The sequence below is a fragment of the Ischnura elegans genome, chromosome 1 (genome assembly GCF_921293095.1).
Source record: "Ischnura elegans chromosome 1, ioIscEleg1.1, whole genome shotgun sequence".
Lineage (NCBI taxonomy): Eukaryota > Metazoa > Arthropoda > Insecta > Odonata > Coenagrionidae > Ischnura > Ischnura elegans.
In genome coordinates, this window is record NC_060246.1 from 56,811,760 (window position 1) to 56,823,859 (window position 12,100).

At 37.2% G+C, this 12,100-nt stretch overlaps 1 long non-coding RNA gene across 1 annotated transcript; it reads left to right on the forward strand.

Annotated features, from left to right (window-relative positions):
- The first annotated feature begins 7,141 nt into the window (after positions 1-7,141).
- Positions 7,142-9,560, forward strand: LOC124160976. Its single transcript, XR_006865294.1, has 2 exons — positions 7,142-7,824; positions 7,938-9,560. It is a non-coding gene; the product is annotated as an uncharacterized LOC124160976 (long non-coding RNA).
- The last annotated feature ends 2,540 nt before the right edge of the window (positions 9,561-12,100 follow it).

Here is a 12,100-nt window from a genome sequence, read left to right on the forward strand (position 1 = left end):
ATGGTGGGTAGAGGAAGGGTTGACGGATGGTAAGGGAAGGAGTTCCAAGGAAGGGTACACGAAGAATTTTTCTCTCCTTCCCTTACCCTTAATGGTGGGTAGAGGAAGGGTACACGGATGGTAAGGGAAGGAGTTCCAAGGAAGGGTACACGAAGGATTTTTCTCTCCTTCCCTTACCCTTAATGGTGGGTAGAGGAAGGGTACACGGATGGTAAGGGAAGGAGTTCCAAGGAAGGGTACACGAAGGATTTTTCTCTCCTTCCCTAACCGTTAATGGTGGGTAGAGGAAGGGTACACGGATGGTAAGGGAAGGAGTTCCAAGGAAGGGTACACGAAGGATTTTTCTATCCTTCCCTTACCCTTAATGGTGGGTAGAGGAAGGGTACACGGACGGTAAGGGAAGGAGTTCCAAGGAAGGGTACACGAAGGATTTTTCTATCCTTCCCTTACCCTTAATGGTGGGTAAAGGAAGGGTTGACCAAGGGTAACTACCCACCATGAAGGATGCCACCCTTCCTGTACCCACCATGGTGGAGTTTATTTTTGTCAGGGATCAGTTACATCCCATAAAAGCTCTCGAGAGTTGCGGGAAGAAAAACAAAGTTGGATCAGCAGTTTATCAATTTTTAAGGAGTTTTCGACCATTTAGTAGATCACTCTCAAACTACTCCTCGTTGAAATCTACTCACATAATCATTGGCGGATCCAAGGGGGGGGGCACGGGGGCACGTGCCCTCCCCAGACCCTCAAAAATATGCAAGATTTTTAATACGGTCCCATTATGATTGCGTTCGTTTTGTATTACGAGGTATCGTTGTGCCCCACCCAGAACAAAATCCTGGATACGGCCTTGCTTGTGCCCCTCCCAGAAAAAAATCCTGGATCCGCCCCTGCACATAATAATAATAATCGTCAAAATTGAATCATTTCTGTTCAACGAAAGTATCATCCACCGCGAGAATAAATCAAATTGAAGAAGTTTATAATGGCCCAAACTAGCTTAAATACGATCCGATAACTTTATTTATGTAAAATGAAAATGTATTTTTTCTTTATTAGTGCATGTATGTAAAATGAGCTAATGTAGGCTATAATAATATTGAAATTTTTTGCTCATTTGCATAACTCATCATTAAGTTACAGCAATTGTGATGAATTCGAGTCAACATCATGGAAAAGAGACTTCATATCAATATGTGCTCGTGCCGTACTCATTGACACTGCAACTATATTATTAGCCTATATTTCTGTTATTTCCCGTGCTTTCTCTGAAATACATTGTTACTGGCATTTCTAAGTATTATGTTGCATATATAAATAATTATAAGCAGCAATTACGCGAAAAATATCCAGATAATATCGTCACTATCTTGTCTCACGCAAGTGTCACTTGATTGCGCGGTTCCGTTATTCGGTAATATTCTTCCAAGGTTCTTACCATAGAGTTTACATTACTAGTATTTATGGTTCTTACTTTAAGAACCTTGATATTCTTCTATCTCTTCGCTACGGTCACCCCACACAGCCATTCTTTTAGAATCCGGAGGGAACGGAAACAGTATTTAGCGCAAGTAGCGCCTTTAAACGGTGTCGTAGTGATACTAGTCAAGTGAAATGGATTGTGTATAACTATTTTGTTGAACATAATAAGCATAAAATTCAAAATCAAATGATATGGTATTTACTCGAAAAAGGCTAAAGCCAATTTTTAATTAATATCTTTTTTCCAACCGAAAAACAAATGAAAGCGACGTCCGTCTGCTGTTCTTTGAATGCCTGGTGTGTTGATGAATAATGTTGTGACTATTTCGAAAGTTTTGCTGTTTTTCTGCGTTTACCGCTTCTAAGTAGCGACCAGAATTTTGGAGCATTCTCAAATATGCGTGACTCCTGCGCTGTGAAGGATTGCCCATCAAAGGGTTGTAAGTTTTTCTGTTTTCCGCGAACGGTGTCCAGGTAAGGTATTTTGTGTTTCTTGGTGCGTTTGCTGTCATATGTTTTGAAATTATTTAACTTATATGTCCTGTAAGGTATGGCGATTTTATGTTTTCTTTCACTTTAAATGATGAAGAATCGATGTAAGTATATCTTATGAGATTTCTACCTGTATTTGTCAGCAATATTTACGTAATGAATTTGATAAAATTTAAAATTTAATAAAACTGAGAAAGGGCAATGAAAGAGTACGCGAGCCGTTTGGAGATGTGATCATGCAGGGTGTCCTGCGACCAGGAAAATCGGGAAGTATGCGTGAATTTTAAGCCCCTGGAATTATTCACGAATTTCTGCTCCAACCTGGAATTTCAAAATCATTTATTTGAAATTAATTTTACATATAATTTTGCTAGGTAGTTCAACTATCATTTTCTGGCCTAAAATTTGTTACTTGTAATTTTAAGTGCAGTATAGTAGAATTTTTACAGCCGTATAAAAAGGTGGAATGTCAGGCAAGACAAAAGACTCATTTAAATTTAAAATAAAATGTGTGTTAACTAATCTATTCCTAGTCCTTTTAAATACATAAATCTAATATGATTTAAAAGTATTGAAGTAATTTAGGGTATTTAAACATTCTATTTATTGCAGTTATCACATAAGATTAACCTGGGAAGTCAGGAATAGAGAACTTGCATATATTTCAGAAATAATCAATAGCCCCAAAATTATTTAAAAATATATGTTTGCATACCTCGATGAAAGTTTTTTTATTATTTTATGACGTGGTTTGCGATATTTAATGCATCAAAGATCACGAGAATTTTCAAATGCAAGTGAGAAGCGAAAACGCCCGATGATTGGCTGGTAGAAAAGTGACGTCATAGTTCAGTACGAGGCACGGCGGCACGGCCATAGTATAGGTTGCATTCTTGAATAAATGCGACGGCGTGGTTATGATTCATTTATTGAAGTGCAGACGTATCGGAGTTGTTCATTGTGACTTCAGGGCTATTGTTTGATGTATTTCTCCTCCATTGAAAGCGATAGATTGCGTAAAGATGAAGGCATATGGTTATTCTTAGACTGATCCTAGCAATTGCAATTGCAATAGCTTAAGCTTCCTGTTACTGATTCCATCATGATAACAGGGTATTTTAGTGAAACTGTAGACTTCGTCGGCTCGGAAAGTCGATGCCGAGAAAAAATGGAAAGGTAGCTGATGTTCATCTGTAATGTTTTATAGTTCATAACAAAGTGAGACTTGCGTATAATATTGGCGAAAGCGTATACTCACGTGAAATGTGTATTCTTTTGGCAGTCCGGTAGAGTCTTATGGTGAACTTATATCCACCTCGAAGCTGTCGATGATACTTTCAACTTAAAAATACCTTGCCTGGAAGGCGACAGGAAGCTCTGAGGAAGCCAGACTATTAATGTTTCAATTTAGTAGCGATAATATAGACGAACTTCCAACACAATCTACCATCTTGTGACTAAAAACCCCGAAGCCACTTCCTATTCTGCAGAAAGAATCGGTCAATCGCCCTTCGATCAATATAATAAACACAACGTCTTCAGGTGTTAATAAGTTACTTTTGAAATTAAATACTTCCTAAATTAGCATTTAAATGTGCATGTTTTCCAAAAAGAGTCTTTAATACATTTTGGGAGCTTTTCTCACGATATATCTGAAACCTTCTCTAAAGGCGAGCTCATCGTCATTGCGACCGGTTGTCACTTAAAAATTCCGTATCGGAAATCCTAGAGGTATGACCTTCGACGAAGACCGTGATCACCTCCACTCTCACTATCACTGGAACCCGTGGTGAAAATATCATCCCAATCCAATTTCTATTTGGTCTTAACTGGGGAAAGAGCAACATAGAACTGCACATTCCTTTGGGCAACTTTAGGTTTGACCTTTTCTCAAACACCCCATTTCCCCTGTGGTGCACAGCAGGATCCTTTCTTTATACGATGGCCTGACAACCTTTAAATGGATCCTTGGTTTATCCTGACAAAACCAACTAAACGGAAATTGCTGATCCACACGTCTTCCTCTATCTCCACAGTTTCCAAATCAAGGGCAGCGGAACATTCCTCTTGTGACTCAACTTTTTCTGAAAAGCAAGCAACGGCGTAGAATAAAATCAAAGAATGCTGCGATTAATTTTTTGTGACCACCTCTGGATTCCATTCTTTTTCCATCTACAACTTCCTTTATCTTTCGGGATAAACTATGGGACAAGATAATGTTTAAATATTTTCATTAATTTATAACAAAATATAAGTTCTAAAAATACCCAAAAGTCATTTTATTAATCCGCACTAATGAGTGTAAATTAATGTGGAAGGTGAATGCTGTAGACGAAGTAGTTTTCCCTAGGTTGAGTTGCAAAGTTCATGAAATTGACAAAACGGCTAATTTTTCGGTGCGCGGAGTCATTTATTGCACTGGCCGTGTCTACATTTTTGAAATTTTTGTAATAAAATAAATCAGAATTTAGGATAAAATTTCCTTTAAAATGACGAATAGTTCATTTTTATAGCATGCAGTGAAGCCAGGATATAACGTTTGCAAAGTACAGCGGCACATCATTTTGACGCCGAGAGTAGAAGAAAACGCTGTCTTCTTGGCTGGCACTCGAATGCATGAGGATCAACGTTGCTGAGCAATATGATAATCAATATGAGGAGTCAATATGAAAATATAGATCTATATTTTCATATTGACTCCCTTGATTTTAAACATCATGGAATTTTCTATGTCCTTCCGTAACTGAAATTTAACAAGTGTCTTAATAATATGAGTCCATCGTAACGATCGTAACCATCGAGAAACACCTATCTCGATTTTTGTTCGGAAGTTGAGTTTTTATTCTACGGCGGCCGAATTATCGAAAAATCTCAGTTTCAAGTTATTCAGTCAATGAAATATGGAAATATTATTTATATTAAAGTTATCTTCGCTCACATAGCACACGGGTTTATCATTCCGTTTATTTTTCCGTTTTTTTTTCCTCTTATTTTTCCGTAACGCTCATCCCGACAGACGGCATGCATCGAGGCTTTTCTTCTAATTTCCTCCGTGGGAATGCAGACGAAAATTTTTTCTGGGGTGTTATCGCACAGAGGAACAATGCACCACTTGTAATTTTTCCTTATTTCAGCCATGTTCTCCTTTAAACGCAACGTGGCTCTTCCAAACCTGCAGTTACTGGGCTTGGATCTTGGACTCGTACTGAACTATGACGTCACAGCCAAAGATTAGTGGGGGCGGTATTTTTTAGCCCGCGAAACTCGGGCGACTTTTGGGAGTCATTTTCTAGGGTATTAACTGAATTTTAAGCGGAAAAAAGTATATTGCGGTACTAAGTGTTCACTGTAGTATATCAACATACTGTTAATAAAAAGTATGCAATTTCCATATTAAGCATGACATTTTTCTTCCTTGATTGGCTGGATACCCTGTCATGGAGGATAAACGGAATTAGGATGGATATTTAGGAAAAAAAATAGAGCAGATAGAAACATTAGAGTGTGGGAAAGGGGTTTGCTGATGATTCTAATAATAATAATTTTAATTTTGTCTTCGTGCCATATGAATTTAGGACTTAACTGTCTTCTATTACATTTAACTTGTTAGACTGTCACAAACGACTATGGGTGCCCTAACCTGTGTGGTGAATAACTCACCATATAGGAATGACAATTTGTGTGACAATTTTTACTGCCTGACCTCAAGGTTAGGAGGGGAGGACCACCACTGAGGTGGCAGAGAGGAAAAATTTAGGAAGAGTTAGGGTTTGTTCCAAGAATGAGGAGAGATGAAGATTGTGATGCTGAATTAAAGAAAGGAATCTAGTGAAAGCAGTGGCCTAACTAGGAATATGCTTTTGGGGGAAAGAAGGGCATGGGTGGCAAATCCTCCCCCCCTTTCCACACACACAGAGGCAAGAGGAAAATTTTTGATAAATGACTGCCTGGAAATATATTTTACATCATTCTGACACTAAAAATTTAACTTTAAGCAGATTCAGTTATTACATATATGTCGAAACTAGGCAATAGTTTTAAATAATTACTTTATTGCTCAGAGGCTTTGGGGAGGATCTATCCCCTCACCCCCCACCCCCATAGGTACCCCACTGACAATGAGTGAAGGGAAGATGAGTCAAGTGTTAACTCCATGCTAGTTGGTGGAAATTCTCTTCTTTTCTCTTTTTTATTATCTTTAAGGGCCCTATTAGCCGAGGCAACCAGACGCGCAACCGGTTGCGCGTCCGGTGGAACTGGTGAGTCGTGGGGCATAGAATCAAATGAGTCCTATAAGCCGAGGCAACCAGACACGCCACCGGTTGCGCATCCGGTGGAACTGGTCAGTCGTGGGGTATAGAATCAAATGAGTCCTATTAGCCGAGGCAACCAGACGCGCCACCAGACCTTCCAGTTGCCTGAGCCCCGCAACCGCGCCTTCCACCTTGGGTTGCTCAGGCCCCTATTAGCCGAGGCGACCAGACGCGCCACCGGTTGCGCGTCTGGTTGCCTCGGCTATCATTATAATTTCTTTAAGTCATCTGATGTTGTTCTTTCTATTACTTTTGAGGCAGTTCTGAAATTATTTTTGTAGCTGTATGCACCAGCATTGTGAAGTGTAATTTTAGTCATTCTTGAGTGGTAATTTAATTTCTGATCTGATAATACTCTGCATTTATCCGAGTTATAGAATTGATTTGTGTGATAATTTTTACTGCCTGACTTGACTTTTTCATGAAATAGTCTGCAAACAGTGCATTATGCTGCTTCATATCTCTCAAAAATATGTATCGAAATCTTAAAATACGGTATAACTTTTATTGAATTAATATTTTCATTGTGGCTATTTAATTTTCAATTGATAATTGAAATAATTGATTCTAATGAAACAAACTAATATTTTTCTTCTTTATTGAAGCTTTTTCCAGGAGTTCATGGAGGATTCACTGTGGACATTGTAACGTTTCAATTAATTTCTCTTATTTTCACACGTCACTTACAAATATTTCATTAAACTTTAAATGATACAAACTCGGGAGCAAGGGAACACCCGTCCGCCATAACAATCACAATCCGACTCCCCTGTTTTCACTTCCTCCCGCGCCGTCAACGATCCCAACAATTACCTCACTCCACATCTGCTGCTTATTATTGCTTGTATTACGTCACACCAAAAACCATAACAAACCACTCAAAATTAGGTGTTACAACATACTATATATTACTGTCTTAATATTTTGTTAAAAAATGGAAGTTGTGACATTTCTTTACAATCATGTATTTTTTGTCGATAAAAATATACATATGCTCTATATTCGACCTTAATTTAATTATGCCGACCTGAACCTATTGTGCTGTCCTGATGCTGAGACTGACTACTGACAAGGAATTACAGGTAGATTAGTGGTCGCTGTGAAAGTGCTTGGCTTAAATAGGTAGTGGTGCAGCTAATAATTCCCACGGGATTTCATTGCTATCTAAGGTTAATAGGTAAAATGAGTTGTAGTAAAAAGAACTGGTATCACCAGTGAAACCCTGTAGTAGAGATTTGAATTTGGCGGCAAATGCTGTGGTATCGACACTACTGCCATCAAACGGTGTCGTACGACAACTTACCCCGAATCAATGCTGTAAAGCGTTGAGTCTTCTCACCATAGAGCATGCTCTATGCTGCTCACCCTTCTTATCATAGAGCTCTATGCTTCTTATCTTGGCTACATCTGCGCCACCAGTGTCAAAGGCATATACTAGAAAATGTAAATATTCCAATTTCCAATCCTTGAGAAGTGCCGTACGTGTTTCATGATAAGAGCACGTTGCTCTTTGAATCATTCATTGAATATTAACATGGTAAGTGTAGCGAATCTATTTAGTTAAAATACCGCTGACATCTCTCTACGTATGTTACTGAGAACCCTAACTAATCTATTCCTAATTACTTTTTGTGCCCGTGTTATTTTTAGATTCAGTTTCACCCTCAGGTGCCGGCTGAAACTTAGTGGGCGTGTACTGGGGGAAATACTTTCTATAGAACAAGTAAATGGAGGATTGTGCGGGTAGCTGTGGAGGGCGTAAAGGACTAATTGAAGATGCCAAATTGTGGTCAAGAAGCCTTAGGGCGGTTTTATCGAGTGAAGATGGAAGAAAGGAATTTATCGAGTTTTTAGAGTGCTGTGAGTTTTATGGAGAGTCGCTCACAGTTAAGTTTTGGGAAAAATGTAATGACATTGAAGCAAAATGTGACCAATTGAAGGGAAAGAAATCTTCCGCGACTTCATACGATTCAGAGGCCCTTAAAGAACTGATAAGTGAAGCATCGATTGTGGTTGAAGAGTATGTGAAGAGTAGCCAAATTAATTTAGACCCCGGGTTGATAAACAAATTGAATGGTTGTGTAGCAAGTGAAGACCCTGTTTTAGTGGCCAAGGTATTTAAGGAAGCTAGATCGACGGCTCAAGACTTGCTTAAAGAAATACATTCCGATTTTGCGGAGGAACTGGATAGGAAGTATAAATTATCAGGTAAATGATGAGGAATATTTTGTGAAGTAGAGTTATTTTTACTTTTCACTCTAAATGGACGATGTGCTCCTTATTTTGACGTATTTTTTCGTGTTTTGTACGTTAACCATCGAGATATATTCCTCATTCTCTTAATTGAGGATGATATTTCTGTCATGGTGTCTAACATAGAACTCCATGCATTAGAAAGTGACCTTAATCATGTACTTTAGTCTGTAACAAGCAGGTTGTGTAATCTTAGCAGTATTATTTTTTTGAGTTTTTGTGGTGCATTATTTATGGTGCTTCTTATCATTCTACAAGTTCTTTTGTGTGCACAAGCTTTTGATTATATCAATTGAGAAATCCCTGTCATCTTACTACATCTCATTTCAATAGCTTCATGTAGTTGTCTTGATCTTTCAAGTTGTATCAATGGAGAAATCCTTATCCTACTATATATCTTTCTTATAGATTCAGATATTTGCCTGTCAAAAAAATACAGCAAATTGTTACCTCTGTTTCTGTTATCTCCACCAAGTTGAAGACAAATTTTTGTTCCTTTAAATTAAGTCAGTTGACCTAACGTCAGAAAATTTGAATAACACCACCATTCCATGTGAAGTTATGCTCCTAAATAAAAATATTTTATTACTTATAATGAACCAGTTTGGCGTTGATAGCCCAGTGCTTTGTGCTTAATAAAATTTCTTACTAGGAAACATTTTTAAACGCAGTTGAAATGTTCTGCAAAAAAGCTTCACCTTACTTAAAAATCTCTCTAATATGCTCATGAACGCATTTATGAGGCTGCGATTCTCCTTCTGTATATGATTAGGTGGATAAGTTTGCTCACCAATCAGAAGACATGCTAGTAGCAGGCAAGAAGAATTGGACAATCCGCGATGAATCGTTTTCGTCATGTCTAGTGATAGAGTTAATGCTAACATGATGCTCATGTAGAGAGTTCAGGTAGATCGTTGAGTGATTGTATGTAGTTGCTTACAGATTTGTTTGGTTGTTGGCATAATTGTTTAGAGAAGAATTTTCTGGAATAACACTACCAATAAACCTTTTTTAACTATTGATTTTTTTTAAATTTATTTTATGCATACAATCAGATACCTCAGATATGTATTTTTTATCGATGAACGTGGTACATCTACATTTTAACAGTGGATAACATAAGTCCTTTAGAGACAAGCTGAGCAAAACTTTAGACAGCAACAATGAAAGCATCAAGAAAAAGGAATAATTAGTAAGCAATTTTAAAAGAATTTAATCAATGAGGACTAAAGAGTTAATCTTGGATTCCCTAACACTTCCACAGAGAGTCCAAATAACACGCATCCCTGAAAGTAAATATGTATGTACTGGGGCACTAATTGGAGCACACAATTTTTTTGATGCAATGATGGCATAGTACAGCATAATAAAATGCATTGCTAGTTGGAGTGATAACGACTAAAGCCTCTTAAAAGAAAAATTATCTACAAAGAGCTTACATTAATCTAATAATAGCCTACTACTTTGTAATCACTTCATCCCCTTCTTCAGTTTAAATTTTACTTTGCCTTTTGCAACAGTTGATATAATAATCCTACAGCATCGATGGAATGGTTATCTTTCACACACAAAAACTTTCAGAGCAAATTTAAAGTAAACATGTATCTTGTCATCTCTTTGTCACATAAAATGATAAAAATGAAGTTTTCCAATGTGTTTTCATAATATGTCAAACCAAAATTCATTGTATGGTACAACAAAAATAGCAACAATATCAGTGACACTGAGCTGGATTCTTAAGTGAATGAGTGGCAGTCTGTGATTTTCGCTTTCTATTGGCTACTTCCTAGATCTAAAATCAAAATTCCTTGATGTTGATTGGAAAAAAAGAATTCAATGGGCGGATATCAGTTGATGGTAAAGAGGGATTCTGTTTCATCTCTCCTGAAGAAAAGTATGAATTTACTGGACTTAAAATCACACACATATCAAGCAGTACAAACATTCATTAGACTGGTACGTCTCAAATTTTAATGCTAAAGCCATTGAAAATATCAAGAATAAAATTGAGTGAAAATACATATTACATTTAAGATGTAGGAAAGGTTATGCTGCAACACAATAAAATCAAATAGGATTGAAAACTTGTCGAGTAAGTATATAATCTTTGCTGATCATGCTGTGCAGAAGGAAAATATGCAGTGGACAGGGTTCACGTTTAAACCTAGAGTAACAATGAAATGGATAAGGTAATGAGTAAAGATATGATAAATGTGCCTTTCTTGTGTAAAAAATGTAATGGTAAACAAGTCATGGGTGCTTGAACAGCTTTTGGTTAACAATGTTCTAAGTGCAAGAAGTTGAACTGTTTTGCTGTCGGTAAGTCTTGAGATTTTAAAAAATGATTTTAAAGACTTTTAAAATGTTAATGAATTCACTATTATTAAGGAACAATTGAATGCCCTGGCTAGATAGTAAGCCTTGGATACTGAATACATCAAAGATAATGTGAGTGATCCCTTTTAAAATTGACAGTGGAGCTGATATCAATGTTTTACCGAGACATTTCCTTAGTAGATTTACTAAGTCCCTCTTATTTTGTGAATTCAAAATTAGAATCCTAATGGAGATTAAAAACTTGATTGCGTTGGTAATGTGATACTAACATGTTTAGGAAATTAAGGATTGGATGGAAGTGTATCCGATGTGAGTATCTTGGGGTAATAACAATTCTGGCTGATTGTATGAAGATCTGACAAATCAAATGATTTCCTGTTTTATTAAAATTGAAATATCTTTATTATGTGCTCATTTTAGAGTGGTATATATGCTATTAACACATTCAATGCGGGCCTGATTTTCATGAAATTCGTCAAAATCGGCCGATAAAATAAGAAAGAAAAATAAAGAGAGGTTTTCGTGCCATATCTTCCATTCAAATACTGCTATTTACAAACGGCGCACACAGGATGAAAGAGTGAAGCTTGCTGAAGACCATGCACACGATTGGAAGACTCGGCTCGGTGGATATTAGCCACGTACGAGGGCGGAGAATGGTCCAACCAGCAGAGCACATCAATTGACGTGCTGAATGCGTTAAAGGAACTTGAAAATTATAATTTTTAGTTAAAAAAATTAAAAATAGCCTAGTTATTTAAACTATACGTCATTATTATGTTTTCAGTGAGCATGGTGTACTAACTTTCTTCCTTAGTTGTGTATTGTTATAATGTTATTGTTATTAGATATTACATGGTTGAGATGCTACTATTGTTATTAAACCCATTACATATGGGGGATGTAATTGCTCAATCTGATGTATGTGTGAAGGCAAAGTCAGAATTGCATCGTGTAAAGTGGTGAACTACTAGAATGTATGGACTGGAGTGGGCAAAATAGCCCGTTCTAATTTCGTTCCTGCATTTGGAGCACAATTCCCTAGTAGCAGTGGATATCCATATATGGTTGTGATGGATGAAATTTCATGCCACAAGGAGAAATTAATTAATTAATGCTGTTCTAGCCTGTGCAATTACATGCCCCTTGTAAAATGACCTTATGTGATTGTAATGAAGCAATGTCAGGCAGTATTGAAAATAAACCAGTTAACATAACAACAA